This window comes from Ambystoma mexicanum, chromosome 11 (genome assembly GCF_040938575.1).
Source record: "Ambystoma mexicanum isolate Mex_15411 chromosome 11, UKY_AmexF1_1, whole genome shotgun sequence".
Lineage (NCBI taxonomy): Eukaryota > Metazoa > Chordata > Amphibia > Caudata > Ambystomatidae > Ambystoma > Ambystoma mexicanum.
The window spans coordinates 203,066,165-203,085,358 of NC_090934.1; the positions used below are offsets into that span (position 1 = coordinate 203,066,165).

A 19,194-nucleotide genomic window follows, 5' to 3' on the forward strand; every position below is an offset into this window, starting at 1 on the left:
ATGGTGAAAAAAAGACCAGAGCCATTTTGACAAAAATGGCACCCGTGGGTGCATTACTGTGGCTGCGAACGCAGCCCGAGGTAAAAACACAACACGGTAGTAAAAAGTAACCACTGCCACGAGCCATTAATTGTGTAAAGGGTAACATGAAAAATATTACATGAGAAGCTAGACAAAGAGGCTACTAAGTAATCCCTCCAGAACCCTGTTGTGTGTGGTGTGTGCTGGGTCTAGAAAATTACACATTTTAAAGTAAAGTCAATTTCACTTTACTGCTCTTGGAAACAGTAGTTAATCCAAGAGAAGGTATTTAAACCTTGGGAAAATCTAAACGACTTCCCTGTGGCACTGCATTAAAGGTGCTGTGACAATGCAAAAAGATGCCCATGGAGTTTGTCAGACTCCAAAAACCAAAAGAAACGGAGTTTAAATCTCTCAAAAAATACATGAGTGGGAAATGGTCTCACTCTTGCCAGGTTAAAATTAAAAACTCCTCTAGAGTCCAGCAAAAGTGCTAGGGGTCTCTAAGGTAGAGGGGAATTTTTGCTGAGAAGTCTCCCTAACACCGGCAGATTGGGCCTTGCACTCGCTGGACGTTGCTCGTACACGCACAGTGTTTTCTGAAGACTTCACAACTGTTCGCGAACTTTGGTCCTGTGAACCATGGGGATGGTCTTGTCCAAGGCTTCCATTTCAAGGTGGCTCTCCGGCTGCATCACGCACTTTCATCGGTTGGGGAACGGACCGCTGCCTGGCCATCAGAGCCCTCTCCACCAGAGCGATTGCTGCAACGTCGACATTCCGGTGTGGTGTTCCCCTGCTGGATATCTGCAGGGCTACTACGTGGAGGTCCGCGCACACCTTCATGAAGGTGTACTGCGTCGAATGTGATTCCAGGGAAGAGTCCAGGGTCAGCCAAGCAGTGCTACGTACCCTGTTTGCTTGAGGTGAGCTTATTCCAGAGGTAAGAGTTAATTGCTTCTGTTGAGCCTTGCCAACTCCTGTGGTTGTGTAATGTGGTACTGCTATGTATCTGTTATTCATGAGAATGTGAATCCATGCAATGCCCCATGCTGGAGAAGGTTTAAGGGAGGTGCTGCTGCTCGTAGGGAGCTGCCATTTTAAAGTCACTCTGGGCCGTGGAAATTTATTTTTTGCATTGTTTTTAATTGTACATCACTGTTGCTAATGTTGTATGCTATCTGAGTATTTAAAATAGTTTTTTTCTACTCCCTGCATCCACCGCCATTCCTCTTTCGGTGTCTGAGGGGCGGGATTATTGCGCTCTCCTCTCGGCACATCTATACTTATGTGCATGGGCAACCGCCCACGCAGCGGACGGGTGCAGCGGGCACGCCGAGAGAGCAAGCCCGTCTGTGCAACGGCCGGTAACAGAGGCATGCTACACTATTCCTGGGAAAAGTTGTTGAATTTTGCCCCTCCGCACATTTACCTTCCTGCTAGTTGGATAATGCCACATGGACTGGCTCCTCCGTCCAACAGTCAACAGCTGCCAGTCACAGAGCCACGCACTACTGCGCTGTCCCTGGTACTACTAAATACTCGTTCCTTTATGGCCCATGTCGCATAATTATCATTTCTCTTCACTGATCGTTGCCCTGCCATGCTAGTCCTTACAGAAACCTGGCTACAGGAGTGATCAGCTCTGGTTTTGGCCCAGACCGTCCCGGCATTATCCACCTCGACAGGCCGGGCCCCAAACATGATGGTCTGGTTGCCATTATTTTTCTAATTGATTTGTAATGCTCCCAACTATGCTGTCCCCATAGTTTCAATGTTGAATCTTTATTACTTAGATGTATTGTTTTTCCCCTCTTACCATATGCTGATTATCTACCACCCTCCTGGCGCCTATGGCGGCCTGTTGGAACCTTTGGTTTATTTTATAGCCAGCTTGCAGGTGACATATTTCAACTTGATCATTCTTGGTGACCTAAATCTAAAATTTAACCTCCCTAGGACCTTTTTTATGACCGCCTACTAGATTTAGATCTCCCACAGCAGGTTGGACCTACCCATAAGCTGGGCAATAGGATGGATGTTGTGTTCGCCAGCAAAACCCTTCTTTCTCCAGCATGGAGTCTGGCATGGATTCACATGACTATTTCTTCCGGCTTTGCTGCAGCCCGTGTATGCTTCCTGGGCCGAGGAATGGGATGGTTGGTGGTACGAAGAGAAGTTGCCATCAAATCCTTTGGAGGCCTTCAGCCAACCTCGCCGAAGAAGGCAAACGCTGTTGCCCATCTGGCAGGAGCCGGTGTCAGCGATGTCCTTGGCCAGTGTGATGGCAGGGTCTGATGCCACCTTGCCACCTTGTAGGATTTCAAGGGCCTCTGCCCTCTTGTCAGGAAGGATGTCCAGGAGAGGGGCCATTTTAAACCAAAGCTCTCTGTCGTAGCTGGCCACGATGGCAAGAGCGTTGGCCGCCTTAGTGGTCGTTGCCACCGACAAGATGATGCATCGTAGCGTTTAGCTTTTCCCTCGCCGTCCGGTGGGGAAGTGGAAGTCGATGCCGCCGACCCTGCCGATTTCTTCCTGGCCGCCACCAAGACCACAGAGTCCAGGGACGGCTGAGATCTGAGACACTTCGGTGCAGAGTCTGGCACCCTGTATTTCTTCTCATACCGGTCTCTTTGCTGGGCCGAGGACTGGTTCTTCAGGAGGGTCCGTCCTTCGTCCCAAATGTCGCCCAACAGTGGGATTGAGAGCACAGTCTTCCTCTTGGTCTCTCGGTGCTGAAAAAGGAATCCCTCGTTTTCCTGGGGGTTCAGTTGAAATGGCTCTGAGGCCCTAGAGATCATGGCATGGAACAAGCCAATCTCGTTGGGTGGAGAAGCCCAGGGTACCAGCGACGGGAGGTCTGTTACATCGTCGTCCGTACCCGTCTCGGTCTCCATCTCGTCCCTCAGCAGAGGGGATGGAGGTGAAGGATGGTAGGGTGGAGGCAGATGGACTTGTCTCTTCTTAGGCGGCGGGCCCCTGATGGTCCAGGCACCGCTGGACCGCCTGTCGGAGGCATGGGCATCCTTGTCCTCATCTCTGAGCGCAGGGTGTGTAGAGCTTGCAGGATGTCTGCCGACATGTCAGTCGGTGGTGGCGGGTGTGTCGGCAGAGGAGTGGTGTCCTCCGGTTCCTCGCCGCACTGCCGTCCCTCGTTTGTTCCCTCGTCACTTTCCTCATCCGCCTCGTCGGGGTCCTTCCTGTAGGACCTGCCTCGGCGAACTTCTTGTCAAGCACTGTCTTCAGGCCTGAGAGCTCCTCCTCCTCGGAGATATCAGAGTCCGGCAGGACTACAGTCCCCCCCCACCTCTTTTCAGCCAGGGTCGACTGCCTCAGGGATATGATCGGCATCGTCTTCACGAGAGTCTTAGCAATGGGCAGGAAAGGCGATTCCCTCCGAGTGGGCAGGGAAACTCTTGTCTTGGGGGCCATCTCCATTGGGACCGCATCTGCAGCCTTTCCCAGGGACGCTACCACTCCCTCAATGTATGCATTAGCCTGGTGAACCTGGGCCTTCATGACCTTGGGCACGTCTGAGGCCTTCACAGTGTGGGCGGGGGGTCAACGCCTCGCTCCCCCTTGGCTTTCTCTGTCAGAGTCGACCCGGCCTTCTCCAGATGCTTACCCGGGTGGTCTGGTTTCCTTTTCTTCGCTGAGCCGGTTTACGGCATTGACGAAGCTGCGCCCAGCCTGGCTGCCACAGAGCCCATACCAACAGCGCTTCCGGTGCCCATGGACACGCTGTGCTTTGCCTTATGTTGGGTCGCCGGAGCGCCCTCAAAGGTTTCTCTTGGGAGAAGCATGCTGCCGGGGCTCACCAGCTGCCGGGTTCTGCGTCTGCAGCCACTCGGCGAGCCGCTTGTGACGGTCCTTCATGGTGCGTGGCACCATGTCCTTGCAGAACGCACAGGCCTCCTCCACGTGCGAGCGGTCTGAATGCAGGCAATAAAGGCACAGGGAGTGCCCATTGTCCAGGAAAATGTTCCGCAGCCTGCGTCCTGTCCAGATCCTAAACGGAGGCGTCGAGTCTCCTTTATCCTCAGCCATGTCCACACAGTGTAGGCCTCCAAGAATCTTCTGGAATCCTCCCGGAAGTGAACTCCATGAAAAATAGCCCTTGAGGGTGTAGAAAGTTCCGAAAAACGGGTCCCCGTTAGTCGGATGATGGATCGATGGAGCTTGAGGCTCGATTGACCGAAAAATAGAGCAAAACTCTTAGAAAAATCACTAAACGCAGTAAAATCTTGAGCTATAGCACGAGGACTCCCAACACTTGAACATGTAGTAAAAATAGAAGCTGGCTGCCAGAGGAGGGGGCTTAGGTGAAGGGCAGTCATTGGCTGGGGGCAGTATGACCCATAGACCAGTGATTGGTTGTTAGGAGAAAGACAGTTCAGAAACGAAACTGAAACTGAATTTTTCTTAACCAAGGATTCCCAGCCTGACTGGGAATATTCATGAGCATGTGAATCCATGCCAGACGCATGCTGGAGAACGACAGCTACAGGTAAGTCATTTGTTCCTGCTTTCCTTTCTGCCGAACCCATGGTCTGGACTGACCATTATTTAATAACATGTACTTTGCTTAGCAACTGTGCTATACCCAAGATCCTCCCCGAGTGCATCCTGCAGCGTAGTTCCGCTAACCTTCAGGATCTGGTTGGCTCTGTTAAGGAAAAATGGTCTCTGGCCTCGCCTCCTTCTATGTACCTACTTAACACCCTGCTTCTGGGGGCCGCTAATGAGGCCATTTTCGACGACCTAGATTTCCGTTCGAGCCATGGTGCACTGATCAACTGAGATTGTTGCATCTAGGGGTGAAACTACTAGAGCACAAATGGCATATGGGCTATGATGTTACCGACAAGCAGCGTTACTGGGATGGTCTCAGCCTATTATGCTGCTATACTCGCAGCAAAAAGCTCTACTTTGCAGAATGGATTGAAACTGCCTTAAATCAACCTAAGACTCTTATTTTTTTTTTCTGTAATTAATTCTGTCATTGTCTACCAAATGTACGCCTGCTATCAGACTGGCTCGGGAGCTATGCGACTGTATGACTTTCATCACTAAAGTCGAAACCATCTGCAAATATTGGAGGAAGTCTCGCCTCTGGAGCTTACACTACTCTATCGGGCAATCTGTCCTCTCTTCCAGATACTGATTACCCCAGGCCTCTTTGGTTATTTTCTGGTATTCTCGGAAGACAGTCTCCAAAGCTCTTAAGGATTAAGCCTTGCGCCCCCTCCGACCCATTTCCTTTGGCAGTGATGTAACGGATATCAGCCAATCTCCTAGGCAGAATCACCACCACTGTCGGTCTTTCCAGCCAGTCGGGGATTTATTCCATCCGGTTTATAGTGATAGTTTTGAATCAAAAGATTTGAAAAACAAGTTTCGAAAACAAAAGCTGTGATATGCTATGTTTAACATGCAAAGTGCATGTCTTTCGAAACCAATCCGTTGACAAGTCATGGATTGGTTTCTATTGAAATGCACTTTTACATGTTAAAAGTAGCATTTCAGTGCTATATATTTTTTTTTTTTGGTAACATGGAAATGTTAGATGGAGCTGTCCAGTGTAATTTCAGCACTGGACAGCTCCATTTAACGTTTCAAGGTTTTGGTGTATATTTGGGGCGGGGGGGGGGGGGGTATCCCCTGGCCCCTAACCCCCACGCCAAAACCCTAACCCAAGCCCCAACCCTAACCCAATCGAAAGATTGCCTTTTGAAACTTTTGTATTTGAAAAAAATGACTGGACACCATTCCATTCAAGCTGAAGGCTGCCCTTGTCCTCCCTCTTTTGAAGAAGCCATCTCTTGATCCCTCTCTTCAGTCTAATGTTCGCCCTTCTTCCTTGTCTTTTGAAACTGCTTGAATCACTGGTGTCTCCTTTGCTGTGTTTCTTTGTTGAGTCGTCCAGGATGCTCGACCCAGCCCAGTCTGGTTTTCGCCCTGGTAGGGGGACGAAAAGTGTTCTTGTCTCCATACAGGACGACATGGTCAGGCTGGTGGATGGGGATACAGGGGGGGCGGCTTATCTGTACCCTGATTCTTTTAGATCTTTCAGTGGTGTTTGACACTGGATCACGTTATCCTGCTCACCCACCTGAGCCAGATCGGTGTCTCGGGTCAGATATTGGCCTAGTTTGGCTCTTTCCTAGAAGACTGATCCCAAACTCTCTTGCCCCCTTTCTGTCTAAATCGGAACTAAATCTATGCTGTCGTGTTCCTCAGGGTTCTGCTTTGTCCCCTATCCGTTTTAACATCTACATCTTTCTGCTGACTTGCATAAGTTCCTGACTGCCGTGGGTCAGTGGATGGGGAATAATTGACTGAAACTGAATGGGGACAAAACCGAGGTATTGGTGGTGGGATCCTCTCCCCCCACCAATACTTCACTGTGGATCTCCTCCTTTGGCCTTCCTTGGGCCCGCTCCTGGCTCCTTCTACAAAGGTAAAAAATCTTGGCGTTATTATTTCAGCCAATCTGTCTCTGGGCCCCCAAGTCTCCTCAGTATGCCAGCAGAGGCACTTCCAGTTGAAAATCCTTAGGAAAGTCCCCACCTGATCCCACCCTTGCTGCAGCCACCTGTAGTAGCAGCAATGATTCTCCACAGGCTGGACTACTGTAACACTCTGCATCTTTCACAGCCTAAGGGGCTGATTGGCAGATTACAGCGCCTCAAGAATCTGGCAGCCAGACTGGCAACGGGCAGTCCTTATGGGCCCCACATATTCCCTGTGCTTCGTTCTCTCCATTGGCTTCCAGTGGCACAGCGAGTTCAATTCAAGGCGCTTTGCATTGTTCACCGGGCCCTGCATGGCCTTGGGGCAGAGTATCTCTGTGCTAAATTTGAGTGGTACATTCCTAACCGCCAAAGCCGCTCAGCTTCAGCAGGTTTGCTGTCTATGCCCCCCTTCTGCCGTTCGCGACTGGGTGGACTTGCCTTCTCTATCACAGCGGCACAACTGTGGTACAGTCTCCCACTGACTCTGAAGTAATTGTCCAACAATCTAGCCTTCGGAATGCTCTTATGACTTCTCTTCTAATTATGTCACTTCCCTTCGTTTCTCTGTGACCTCTTGCTTGTAGCTCCTCCTCCTCTCAGCGCCAAGATGCCCTTGGGTGAACGCACGCTCTATAAATAACCCTAACATAACTTAAGTTACTTACCTGTAACTATTGTTCTCCAGCATTCCCTACCAACTCATATAGATTGCTTGCATTAGGGAACTTAATTTTTGCATATAACGTAAGCATCCTCCACTGAATTCGGGCTCATAGGGAGAGATACCCCAGCTCATACCAGATAAGTTATGGGTACAGCGTTGGGGATGCCAAGGATCAGTCTCCAGATTCCACGTTCTATTTGGTTCAACTTGTGCATTGTTACATCGGAACAAAATTACAACCCATAAACCAGTTTGGGGGACTACCATCCCTTCAAAAAACATGAGTGCAGGTTTTATAGAGCATATCCTGTATTTATGGTCGATTTTCAGTATCTGGTTCCCCAATAATTTAGCCTTATGTGCGAGAATCTCCAGTTGCCCTCTGGCTGTCATGATCTCTGCTTCCAAAAGATCAGGACTTGCCCGACTCCCTTGGAAGCAGACCCATAACCCCGGATTCGAGTGCCAGCCAGTCCCAATTGGGACCTTTTGGACCCTGTCCTGGGGCCAATGGCACCAGGCTCATAAAGATGCCCAGTCCCAGCGCTGGAAGCGCCGGGCTCATAATGCTTGGGTGGACCTACCTGCAGCAGACCATGCTGCTTACTTACCTGCCAGTTGAACCCCTGATCCTCTTCTGTTTGGGACTACTTTTCCTGTTGGGTGGGGCAGGAGCCACTCCCTAGGTTCAGAACACTGGAACTCTTCTGGAAAGCAGGAACTCTTTTCTTACCTAGGCGTGGCTGTGGAAGGAGACACCTAAGCACTACAGGAGGCTACAGGAGGCTATTTAAACCACACCCGATGGATGAATCTTGCTTTGCGTTATTCTGCATTCTCTGCAGCAGAACGCTCATCGTGTCTTCTGCTTCTGATCCTGGGCCTAAGGGAACAAAGGCTTACCATCCTGGAATCCAGTCTTCAGCAGCACCTGTAAAGACAAAGAAAGAACAGGTTAGCACTACGGTCTTCAGTGGCAGCGCATCTCTTACCTGGTCCATCGGCTGTCACCAACGCCTCGCGCTGCATGCCGGCATCTGAAAGACAAAAGCTTACCAGCTCTTCGCACGCTCCGGAGGCCTTCGGCGCTGCATCCCGCATCTGAAAGACAAAAGGTGCGTTTAAAGACATTGGGCAACTTTATTACTCACGTGCCATTACTCCTTCCCACGCCGAATCCAGTGGGTATTCCAGCACCCTTCAGCTTCTCTAAAGCTCCGAACTTGTACCTGCAAGATAAAAGGGACAGTTAGTGCGCATCGTGAAGCAGGCTACAAGCGCTTACTTACGTGCTTCCAGGCGCTTCTATTCCTCACGCGGGTTCGATCCTCAACTCTCATCAGCCCGCCATCGCCGGAACCCTGCAAAACAAGAGATATCATTACAAAAGACTTTTAAGACATTTGAAGTGCCCAGAACTTACCGTTCGTGCAGTTAACGACGGACAGCAGTCCTCTGAAGTCAAGAGGCCTGCACCCTTATCCAGTGAAGAAACTGGTTACGGCACCCTGCCCTGAGGCAGATGGAGGGCTCGGCGTTCACTTACCTAAGGTGAGGGCGTTAACCTTTGGGGTTCTACAGGAGAAGAGAAAGGGAAGAGGAGAGAGGCACCCAATAACCCCAGTTCATTAATCCCATATTTTCTATCTGCAGACATCTTACTCTTCGAGTCAGACATACAGTGCACAGAGGTCCAGCCCAAAGAGCCAACCGTGTGTTACACATCACCTTTGAAGATACGGCATTCACCCAGTCAAGACCGGCGCCTCTGCGGGAATCAGGTGAGCTTTACACTGGCCCCCTTATATGCACCAACATAATAGCCGAGATAGGTCACATTAAGGGAGATGCCCACCATAATCCCCTCCAGGCTCCAAGTAGGACGCGAATTCTTATGTTTTCTCTTCGCAAATGCAAGGATTTTAGTCTTGCTCTGATTAATAACAAGTCCATTAACTGTAGCATATTTTGCAAAGGTAGTAGGAAGGCACTGCAGGCCCACTCTGGTCAAATCTAACAAGAAGTCGTCTGCATAGGCCAACCAAGCGACCTTACTTAGGCCCACTCTTGGAGCTACAAACCCATCTTTCATCAACCACTCTGCCACATCAGACAGGTACTGGTTAAAGATCCATGGTGCCATTACACAACCCTGTCTCACCCCATAGTATGTTCGTATTCTAGCAGACATTTCACCCTTCTGATTAAGCCGAACCTATATGCCAGCATTCTCATAAACGCCTTCGACTAGACCAAGAAGACACCTTGGTAGGCCCCACAGGGCTGATTTATGCCACAGTTTGTTGCAGTCAATGCAGTCAAAAACCAGTTATTACATGACACACAGTTGTAACGAACATTTCCACCGGTGACATTCCACTATGCCAGCAAATGTTTATGTATGCACTTTGTGCTTACCAAATCTGAAGATGGCTGCCGGAGGAGGGGCTTGGGGAGAGGACTGTCATTGGATGGGGGCAGTGATTGGTTTAGAGGAGAAATACAGTTTTTAAGTTGAAGTGAAAAAATATTTCTATTAATGGAGGATTCCCAGTCTGACTGGGAATATTCATTTGATTTGAAGAATTTGTAACGCGCTCGGAACAAACCAAACCATATAATGACGTAGATGACTTTCGCTAGGAACAAATTGCAGGAATTGTACAGAATGCGTTTATGAATACAAAGGTGATGTTCTGACCTGCCCCTGATAACAAACTTCATTTAAACGAGAATGTTTTTGCCATACTATTCATACACCTAAAGACCAGACAAGCTACTTTAAATGTTATCCTGTCTTCAACTGACAACCAATGGCAAAGCAAGCGAGAGGGAGAAACGTGAGGTTTTGTTTTGTTCCGTAAATCAACCTGACTGCTGCATTCTGCGCTCTTTGCAGTTTAAAGACTTGTTTTTTTGGATTGCCCAACAATTGACTATTATAATAGTCCAAGTGGGCATTTTTAAGTAGTGCTCGCACTACCTGCGCATGATATTCTTCCAGAATGTATGGAAGAGTTTGCCGTAGAAGTCTCAGGGAGTACAAAAAATAGGCGTCTAACTTTAGTGGAAAATTTGAGTTAAACTCCCAGTAACTTGGAGTGGTTGTTTTTATATATATATATATATATATATATATATATATATATATATATATATATATATACCACAAGATACTCCTTGGCGGCTTTCAGTTGCAGTTTATTAGAAGCCATCCAGTCACTAATCTCCTGAAGACATTCACTAATCTTGACAAAGGTTTCCGTAACCTTGTCAATTGTAATGCAAATCTGAGTATCTGATGCTTCTTAATCTGCTTAGAATCACATGCTGTGCATATGGTCCGATTTACAGTGGTAACTGCGGAGAATTGCATCTTGTCTTTCAGGGACCAAAAGGGGACGTCGGCATAGGCGTGTCTGCAAAACTATCCCTAAAGTGACGTGTAGTGTACCCAAAATCCCTCATGCGCCGAGGTCCCTCAGATTGTTTTTTTCTGCCCAGATAACTGTTCGCCCTATTGCAGAGCTCTTGCATAAGACTGTTATACATTGTTATCCACTTTGTGGATTATCCCCTGATGGTAACTTCGGTGCTTCCTGTGCTACACCGAAGACGATGGCGACTTTCAACGACGAAGACTGCAGTGGACTTCAACGCCTAAACTCCGGCGGCGGGGACGTCGACGTGGCCGGGCCCTCTGGCCGTCTTACACAGTAGGGAGAGTGGGGCCGGGTGGTCATATCTTTTTAGCTATGTCTTTCCTCTTTCCACCTCTTTGCACTCTAGGTCTGGTCATCGTCTTTATTACCTTTCGCTATGGTAAGGACACCATTTAGGTTTTGCCACTCTTGCAGGGCCAGAAACCCTTGGTAGGAGAAGCACGATAAGTGCAATAATTGTCTACCCCTTGATCACAACGAAGCGTGGTGCGCGGCCTGTAGACTCCTTCGACCTAAAACTCTTAAGGAGCGCTGAGTTAAGCGATGGGCCGCCTATGGCATGTCAGGGGTTGGATCTTGTTCCCCCACCGCTGCACCTGCTGAAAGTGACGGGGGCATTATCCCATTGACCTCATGACGGACACCTCTAGGTCCGCCACGCCTGATCCCGCTAGGCCTGGAGCGAGTCACGCTATGGGGAAAACATCCGGTGACAAGGGCGTACAAGATCGCAAACGCGCAACCCCTGTCCCGGTTTCGACGGTACTGTTGAAACGGGCGGAAGCACAGACAGGACCACTGAAAGTTTCGATGGAATCCTCTGATCCTCAAGATCAACAGCTTTCCCTGCATCCGCAGCAGCGTCTTGCGACTGGGCCTTCAAAAAATAAGGGCGCTCCCTCCAAACCACATTCGGCTGTCGAAGCACGCTCGTCTGATGCTCTGACGCCCTCTAACCTGTACGGCCCACTTCGCCGAACATCGCCGAAAGCATTGCTAGGATTGATTCGATAGTGGGACTGACGCCTAAAGACACAACAAAGCACAAGGAGAAGACAGCCGACACGTCAAAAGACGCGCCGCAAATCACCAATGCTCAAGATTACTAGGAGAGTCAGGCACCTTTTGACTAACTCTATGGGAAAAGAAATTTGGCGCCAAAGGGAGGAAAATGAACATTTTTCACCTTTTTTGACCCTTATGGTTCATCTAAATGGATCAAAGAAATTTGAAGGGTGCATGAACCGTTTGGAAAAGTTTGTTTTACTTTCAGAGCAGCCTACCCCAAAAGACCTCGGGAAGACCATCCTTTTGTGCCTGTTTCTAAATTTCCTAGAAATGTTGGGCCTTCTCAAGAACAGTTCACTTCTATCCACCCAGATGAGATCCAGATGGACACTTATCAGGACATTTATGATGAGGAAAAGACTACCTTCCTACAAGACTGCACTGTGGGTGACCAGGCGGATCCCAGTGAAGGGACTCTCCTCCCTCCACTCTGGCCCGCCAAGCTTCCCCAGTGGACGATCAAACGGCATCAAATGGCATTCAATGCCATCTTAAAGGCGGCAGATTAATTTAAAATCGCCACCCAGGAGGCCCTATCTGAACAAGATTTTGTGGAGGATATTCTTAAAGAAACCCCCACCTCACCTGAATTCCATCAGAAGGAGATTGGCTCCTTCCCTGGTCACACCAGCCCAGACTAGAGCAGTAAATCCAAGAGTGGAGAAATTATTTCGGCCATCGCCTACTGACTCTACATATATTAAAGGCCATGCCACCCCCGACTCCCTGGTGGTTACCACCACCCGGAAACGGGCGGGAGTACCCCTTGCTATGGGAGAGACCCCTCCTGATAAGAGTCAAAAAGATTGTATGCCTTGGGTAAGCAAATTACCTCGGCAGCTGCTTTTACCACGCGCATAGCAAACATTACTTTGCTTGCCAGTTATGCAGATGCACAGTGGAACCTTATGCAAGAAGGTCTCAAGGAGGGGCCTGAACCTGCAAGAACCAAATTACTCGCCATCGTGGCCGAGGCAGGCAGGTCAACCTGAATGTACTAAAAAACACACTGGATACTGCAGAGACAGCAGGAAGATCCCTAGCTCAGGGCACCTTGCCCAAACGGCACGCTTGGCTACAGAACTCGGGCTTCAAGCCGGAGACCCAAGCAGCTCTTAATAACAAACCGATCAAGGAGTCGAATCTCTTTGGCAAAGCAGTCAACAATGCTATAGAGACTGCAAAAAAGAGCATAAGACTCTTAAGTCCCTGCAACAAATCATACAAAAACCCTCCCTCCAAAGGGGAAGTGGGTCCCGCTGGTCCTTTAGAGGCCAATCCCGTTCCGCACAAAACATGTACAATACGGGAAACTAGAACTCGGGACAAGCATCCAGCACCCCTGCCAACTATCCACCTAGGGGTTAGCGGCAAAAGCAGAGGCCCCAACTCCAGGGTAGCCACAGCCTCCGGTCAGAAATGACCTACAGATCCAGGTCCCCTCCCATGTCACCCCGGTCGGGTGCTTAACATCTTTCCTTTCGGCATGGGAGGGGATTACGTCAGACCAGTGGGTTCTACAAACGGTCGCCCACTGGTACTTTGTGGAATTCGCCCACCCCCACAATTCAGACCGCCCAGAGCACGACGCCAGACCATCTGCGAATCCTAATACAAGAAGTAGAGGCACTTCTGGGAAAGGGCGCCATAGAAGCCGTCACTATTCAGGTAAACTTGGGTATTTATTCAGTGTACTTCCTTGTACCCCAAAAAGGACCTCACCATGCGCCGTGTTAGACTTGCGCCCAGCGAACAAATTTGTCAAACCTCAAAAGTTTCGTATGGTAACCCTGCAGGAAGTAATCCCACTGTTGAAACAGGGGGATTACATGGTAACTTTGGACATGAAAGAGGCATACTTTCATATTTCAATGTTGCCAGCGCACAGATAATATCTAAGGTTCATGATAGAGGACAGGCACTATCAATTCAAGGTACTCCCCTTCGGGATTGCCTCGGCGGCAATGGTGTTTACGAAGGTCCTGGCAGCAGCACACCTGCGCACACCATTTGTCCCTGTTTACCCTTAACTCGACGACTGGCTCATAACAGGGGACTCTTACGAAATGTGCTTAGTGAATACTCGGAAGACTATAGACCTCCTGTTCAGTCTGGGATTCTCTATCAACGAGAAGAAATCCAATCTTGTCCCCAACCAAGTCAAGCAATTTCTAGGGGCTCTGATTCGGACAAAGGATGGCCTCTTCTTCCTTTCCAACGAGAGGGTTCAGAACATGCTTTCTCAGATCCCTCAGTATGTAGCCAGTCTGGAAGTGACGGTACGCAAGGCCATGCGCTTGCTAGGTATGATGGCGTCATGCATTTATTTAGTTCTCCACGCGCGGCTGCGCATGTGTCCCATGCAAGTGGCTCAACAGCCAGTGGTTTCAGGCCAGCGGACAATGGGAAGATCTGGTAGTTGTCTCGCTAGCCCTCGTTCTATCTCTGCAGTGGTGGTCGAGGGAAAACCTCTTCAACAGACATCGCATGGAGTGTGGTCACCACAAGTAGCGTCCAACCATATAAATCTGTTACAGCTGCTAGCGGTATTCAAAGCACTGAAGGCCTTTCAGACACAGATACAGGGGAAGACAGTCCTGGTCCAGACCGACAGCACCACAGCCATGTATTACCTAAACAAACAAGGGGAACACACACTCCAGGGCTATCTAAGCTGTCCCAGAACATTTGGATGTGGGCTCTCGGACACAAGATGTTCCTACTGTCACCACATTGCAAGAGAACTCAATCTTCTAGCGGACGTGCTTAGCAGAGATTTCCCACTGCCCATAGAATACGAATGGCGTCTGCACGAAGACATCGTCTCCAAAGTCTTCACAGAATGGGGCTTCCCAGTGATCGACCTGTTTGCAGCTCGGGAGAACACCCAATGTTAGGACTAGGGGAACGGGCTCTGGATAACATGATCAGGGAACTTTGTCTACGCTTGACCCCCCCACCACCCACTGACTTCCCTACTCAACAAAATAGTGCACAAGATGCACCAGTAACCATGATCTTGATGGCCCCCATGTGGGCCCACAAACCTGGTTCGCTCATCTGATGGAAATGTCTCTTCCTCCCCTGTGATACTACCCTGCCCGTACAACATGTCTCAGGACAGTGGGATGACACTACACCCATGCCCACAAACACTGAACGTAGCGGCCTGGCTCCTGAGGTCATAATTTGGACACCTTCAACTCCCTCAAAGATGTATGGACATACTCGGGGAGGCTAGAAAACAAGTGGAAACGCTTTGTCATCTGGTGTAAAACCAAGGGTGTCAATCCCATTGATTGTTCGTCTACCCACATTGTGTTGTACTGAACTCATTTGTTGGACTCAGGTTTGGTTGTTAATTCCCGGACGGTTCATCTAACTGCTCTATCAGCCTACACTACATCACAACAGAAAGTGTTGAGGTTGAAAATACCTGTTATTAAGGCCCCCTCCCATTTCTAACCCAGCTCCCGGATGGGATCTAAATGTGGTTTTAATCAGACTCATGGGTTCTCCCTTTGAGACAAAGCATAAAGCAAGCCAAAAAGACCTTGCTTACAAGACTGCCTTCCTAGTGGCTATCACTTCTATTAGAAGGGTTTTGCGAACTAAAGGCCCTTTCAGTTCTAGACACTTTTTTTTTTTTTACAGTCCACAGGGATAAGGTGGTTCTGCACACTGATCCCATATTTACGCCTAAATTTATCTCGAAGTTCCAAGTGAACCAATCAATTTAACTACCCACTTTCTTCCAGAATCCCACTAGCATGGCCGAAAGAAGCCTACACACACACACACTAGATGTGCACAGGGCAGACATGTTTCACCTGCAAAGGATGTGAAACCACTAAGGAAGACGAACCAGTTTTTCGTTTTAGTGGCAGCTGGTAGAGAAGGGGATCCTGTCTCTAGATCCGCTATCTCAAGGTGGATTGTTAAATGCATCACACTGTTATACTCTTGCTAAGAGAGAACTGCCCTTCAAGCCTAGAGCACACTCTCCTTAGGGCATTGGGGCATCCATAGCATTCATTACAAATGTTCCCTTTCAGCCCATTTGCAAAGCGGCAACCTGGAGTTCTGTACACACCTTTACAAAACACTATTGCCTAAACACTCATTCTAGTTCCGATTCTCGGGTGGGACAAGCAGTATTAAGACATCTTTTCATTACTGTTCCTTCTCATAACCCACCTCCAACTCCGGGTACTGCTCACTAGTCTATGCACAGCATGTGATTCTAAGCAGGTTAACAAGCATCAGAAGACCTGCATTACTCACCGTAAAAGCATTTCTGATGATTGTATCTGCTTAGATTCACATGCGCCCACCGTGCCTCCCCGCTCGGGTGGAAGGAACATAGACGTCTTACTCCTTTCTGTTTATGTACTCACTCACAATAGCCTTGGGCTCCCTCATGGCAGAAAAAATATAATCAGAGGGACCTCGGCACGTGAGGGATTTTGGGTACACTACACGTCACGTTAGGGATAGTGTTACAGACACGCCTATGCTGACGTCCCCTTTCGGTCCCCGAAAGACAAGATGCAATACTCCGCAGTTACCACTGTATGTCAGACCATATGCACAGCATGTGAATCTAAGCATATACAATCATTAGAAATGCTATTACGGTGAGTAATGCATGTCATCCTCTGCATAGGACTGGAAACTGATTCCATAACATCTCAGAATTTCCATAACCAGTCGGAGATACAAGTTAGAGGAGTGGCGACGGTGATGACCCCTGTGGAACCCCACAATCCACCATACTAGGGGCTGATGTAAAGGCACACAGTCTTAACACATTGTTGACACCGCCCCAAAAATGACCTGAACCACCGAATGGCCTGCTCTGAAACTCTCCCAACCGTCCTCAGTCTATTCAGAATAATCTTGTGATTGACCGTTTCAAAGCGGCTGACGGGTCAAGCGGCACTAAAAGTGAGAGCATGCCCTGATCAGCCACCTTCAACAATTCATCATAGACTGTTAGCAGAGCCGTCTCCGTACTTAATTTTGGATGGAACCCAGACTGCAAGGGATCCAAAAGAGATTTCCTCAACAAACGCTTGTAGTTGAGTCACAACTTTCTCTAAGATCTACCCTGGCCAGGGAATACCAGCGATAGGGTTATAGTTCTGGAGAACCAAGGGATCCAAATTAGATTTCTTTTTAGAAAAGGAGTCAGGGTGGTGTGCTAAGCATTAGAGGCACTATTCCTTGCTCCAATTATTTGTTAACAAAAGGAGCAATTTCCATGGCCATGCGTTTGGCTGTTTCAGCCAGTAAAGGAAATACAGTTGTTGATTGGTTTCACATTTTTCATCAATGCACATATATTCTCAACCGAAGCTTGATGAAAATTCAACTGTTTTAAAGGAAGAATAACGTTTAATACAGTCACATACAAAACAATCCGTTCAGAGAAGTACTTTTGGCATTCATACACCGTATTAAAAAGATACTAGCATATATTAGTAATGCCTATGCAAGAACTCTCCCAACCCCAATAATATGGGTCCTTTACAAGAGTAAGCTCCCTACATAAAATAGGATGGTGGGGGGAACCAGGGATCCATTGAACCTAACAAGCGGGTAAGCCCCCTCCCTCCATGGGCCTGCACCTTGTTCCCAACCATGGTATTGTGTAAAGCTCTTGACCTGGCGGTCTCTAGCTAACCGTGGTGTTGGAAAAGTTTTTTTCCCTGCTTTCCTCCCATGCACTTCTATTGGAAACACTTGTGTTTTTTTTTTTTTTTGTTACCTGACCTTTTGGAAATAAGTAACGCCTTCCGCTTTACTTCCCATGTACTCCATTTAATGGGGAAACTGATCAGCCATAAGACTTTTGGTAGAGAGTTGTCTGTCTATGAATTTCTTGTCTTTTTAAAGCTGCAGACATCACCTTACAGTGAAGTGTGGTTGGGGAAAATGGTGGACCTATGCACACTTCCAGTCCAAATCTTGAATAAAAGGAGGATGCCTGCAGATATTTGACTGTTGGAGTCAAAAACCCTACGAAGTGCAGCCTGCTGACTACACGGCGACAACCATTGCAGCTGACCAGCATTGCCTCTGGCCAAGTCCCAGTGAAGCCCTGCTCCTCTTGCGTGATCTCAAGTAGGTCCTTGTCAGCGCTTCAACCCCTGAACCAGTGGGTACAACCATTCCTGATTCTCACACTCCCTCATTTGATGATCCCAGTGTCCCTGGACCAACCAGTGGACTGGCCAGCTCTCACCTGGGATAACTTGCTGCAGCCTTCGCAGCGCATCCTTGGAAATTGGAGGATCTTCACATTGTGCTACATGATGCCTACATGTTCAGCCTTCTAGTCTCAACAGAAGCCGTGTAGGATCTGCTCCTTTGTTTGCTAACCGAATATCACCTGACCATAGTGACTCCCATTGCAACCCATCTTCACTCCCTGGAGGTCTCCGAAGGTTCCCTGCTGTGTAGAAGTCTTCCTCCTTTCATGGCAAGGGTAACTAACTGGCCAGTCTCGCACAGTAATGCAGGTACCATGACCAACCAAAACTAAATCCTTTGTCCAAAACCTACCTCTGCACCCACTACTTAGAAGCATCCCTCAACTGGACAAAGCACAGAACATGTTCCTAACTAAAAGCCAAAACCTCTGACGTGGTCTCTGGGGGAAAATGGGAGTAAGTGGGCAGTAAGTTTATTTGCCCCCCATTTTCTCTAGGTGTAAAGTCCTGGCGCGTTCCTCTCTTGCCTGACTTAGATCAGTGGTGGTCTAGTCTAGGACCCCCTCCTAAGCCCTCTACTTTCCTTTTTTTTTTTTTTTGGAATTCTGAATCTCAACCACTCGCATTGTCCATTCCAATAGTAAACCTACCTGAAATGGATAGCATTTTCAACTGTTGACTAGTGCACTAGCTCCAATTTCATATCAAGGCTTGGCTTTCTAAGTGTGGGGGGGTCTATTCTAGGGTTGCGCTTAAGTGTTTCTACTTTAATTCAAGACCAGTGCTACAACAAGCAATCATTCAGAAAACAAATGCTTTTCTAGCTTTTCACGAGTGAGTGTAGGTGGACTTTGCAGTAGTTGTGACAATATCGATTTACAGTTTTCATTGCTTGGTGTGTATTTGAAAGGTTTAATAAATCTGGATATTTTTATTTTTTACTTCTGTCCAACTGGAATTATTGGAGGTCTGTCTGTGTGTGCGTCAGACATTGTAGCTCTAGACCACTCGCACCCCTCAAGAGTCTATGCCTTGCTGCTTTGCTACCTACCTTGATTGAGCAAGAACAGATGCCTGTGTCTTTCCATTCAGTTCACCATAATAGGTTGTCCTCCCAAAATCCAACCTGTGGGCTGATTCTTCGAAATCCAGCTCAACAATGGTGTACAAAAAGTGTCCCTCGCACCCATTTTTTTTATAGCCCTCACGCCACCCCACTCCCCATATACACAGTAAACTACCTTTTAGTTAAATCAGGAATAATACTC

At 48.3% G+C, this 19,194-nt stretch overlaps 1 protein-coding gene across 3 annotated transcripts in view; it reads left to right on the forward strand.

Annotated features, from left to right (window-relative positions):
• The window catches only part of CEP85 (centrosomal protein 85), a 509,807-nt gene that overhangs the window by 378,912 nt on the left and 111,701 nt on the right, over positions 1 to 19,194 (forward strand). The gene's annotated exons all lie outside the window — the stretch shown is intronic.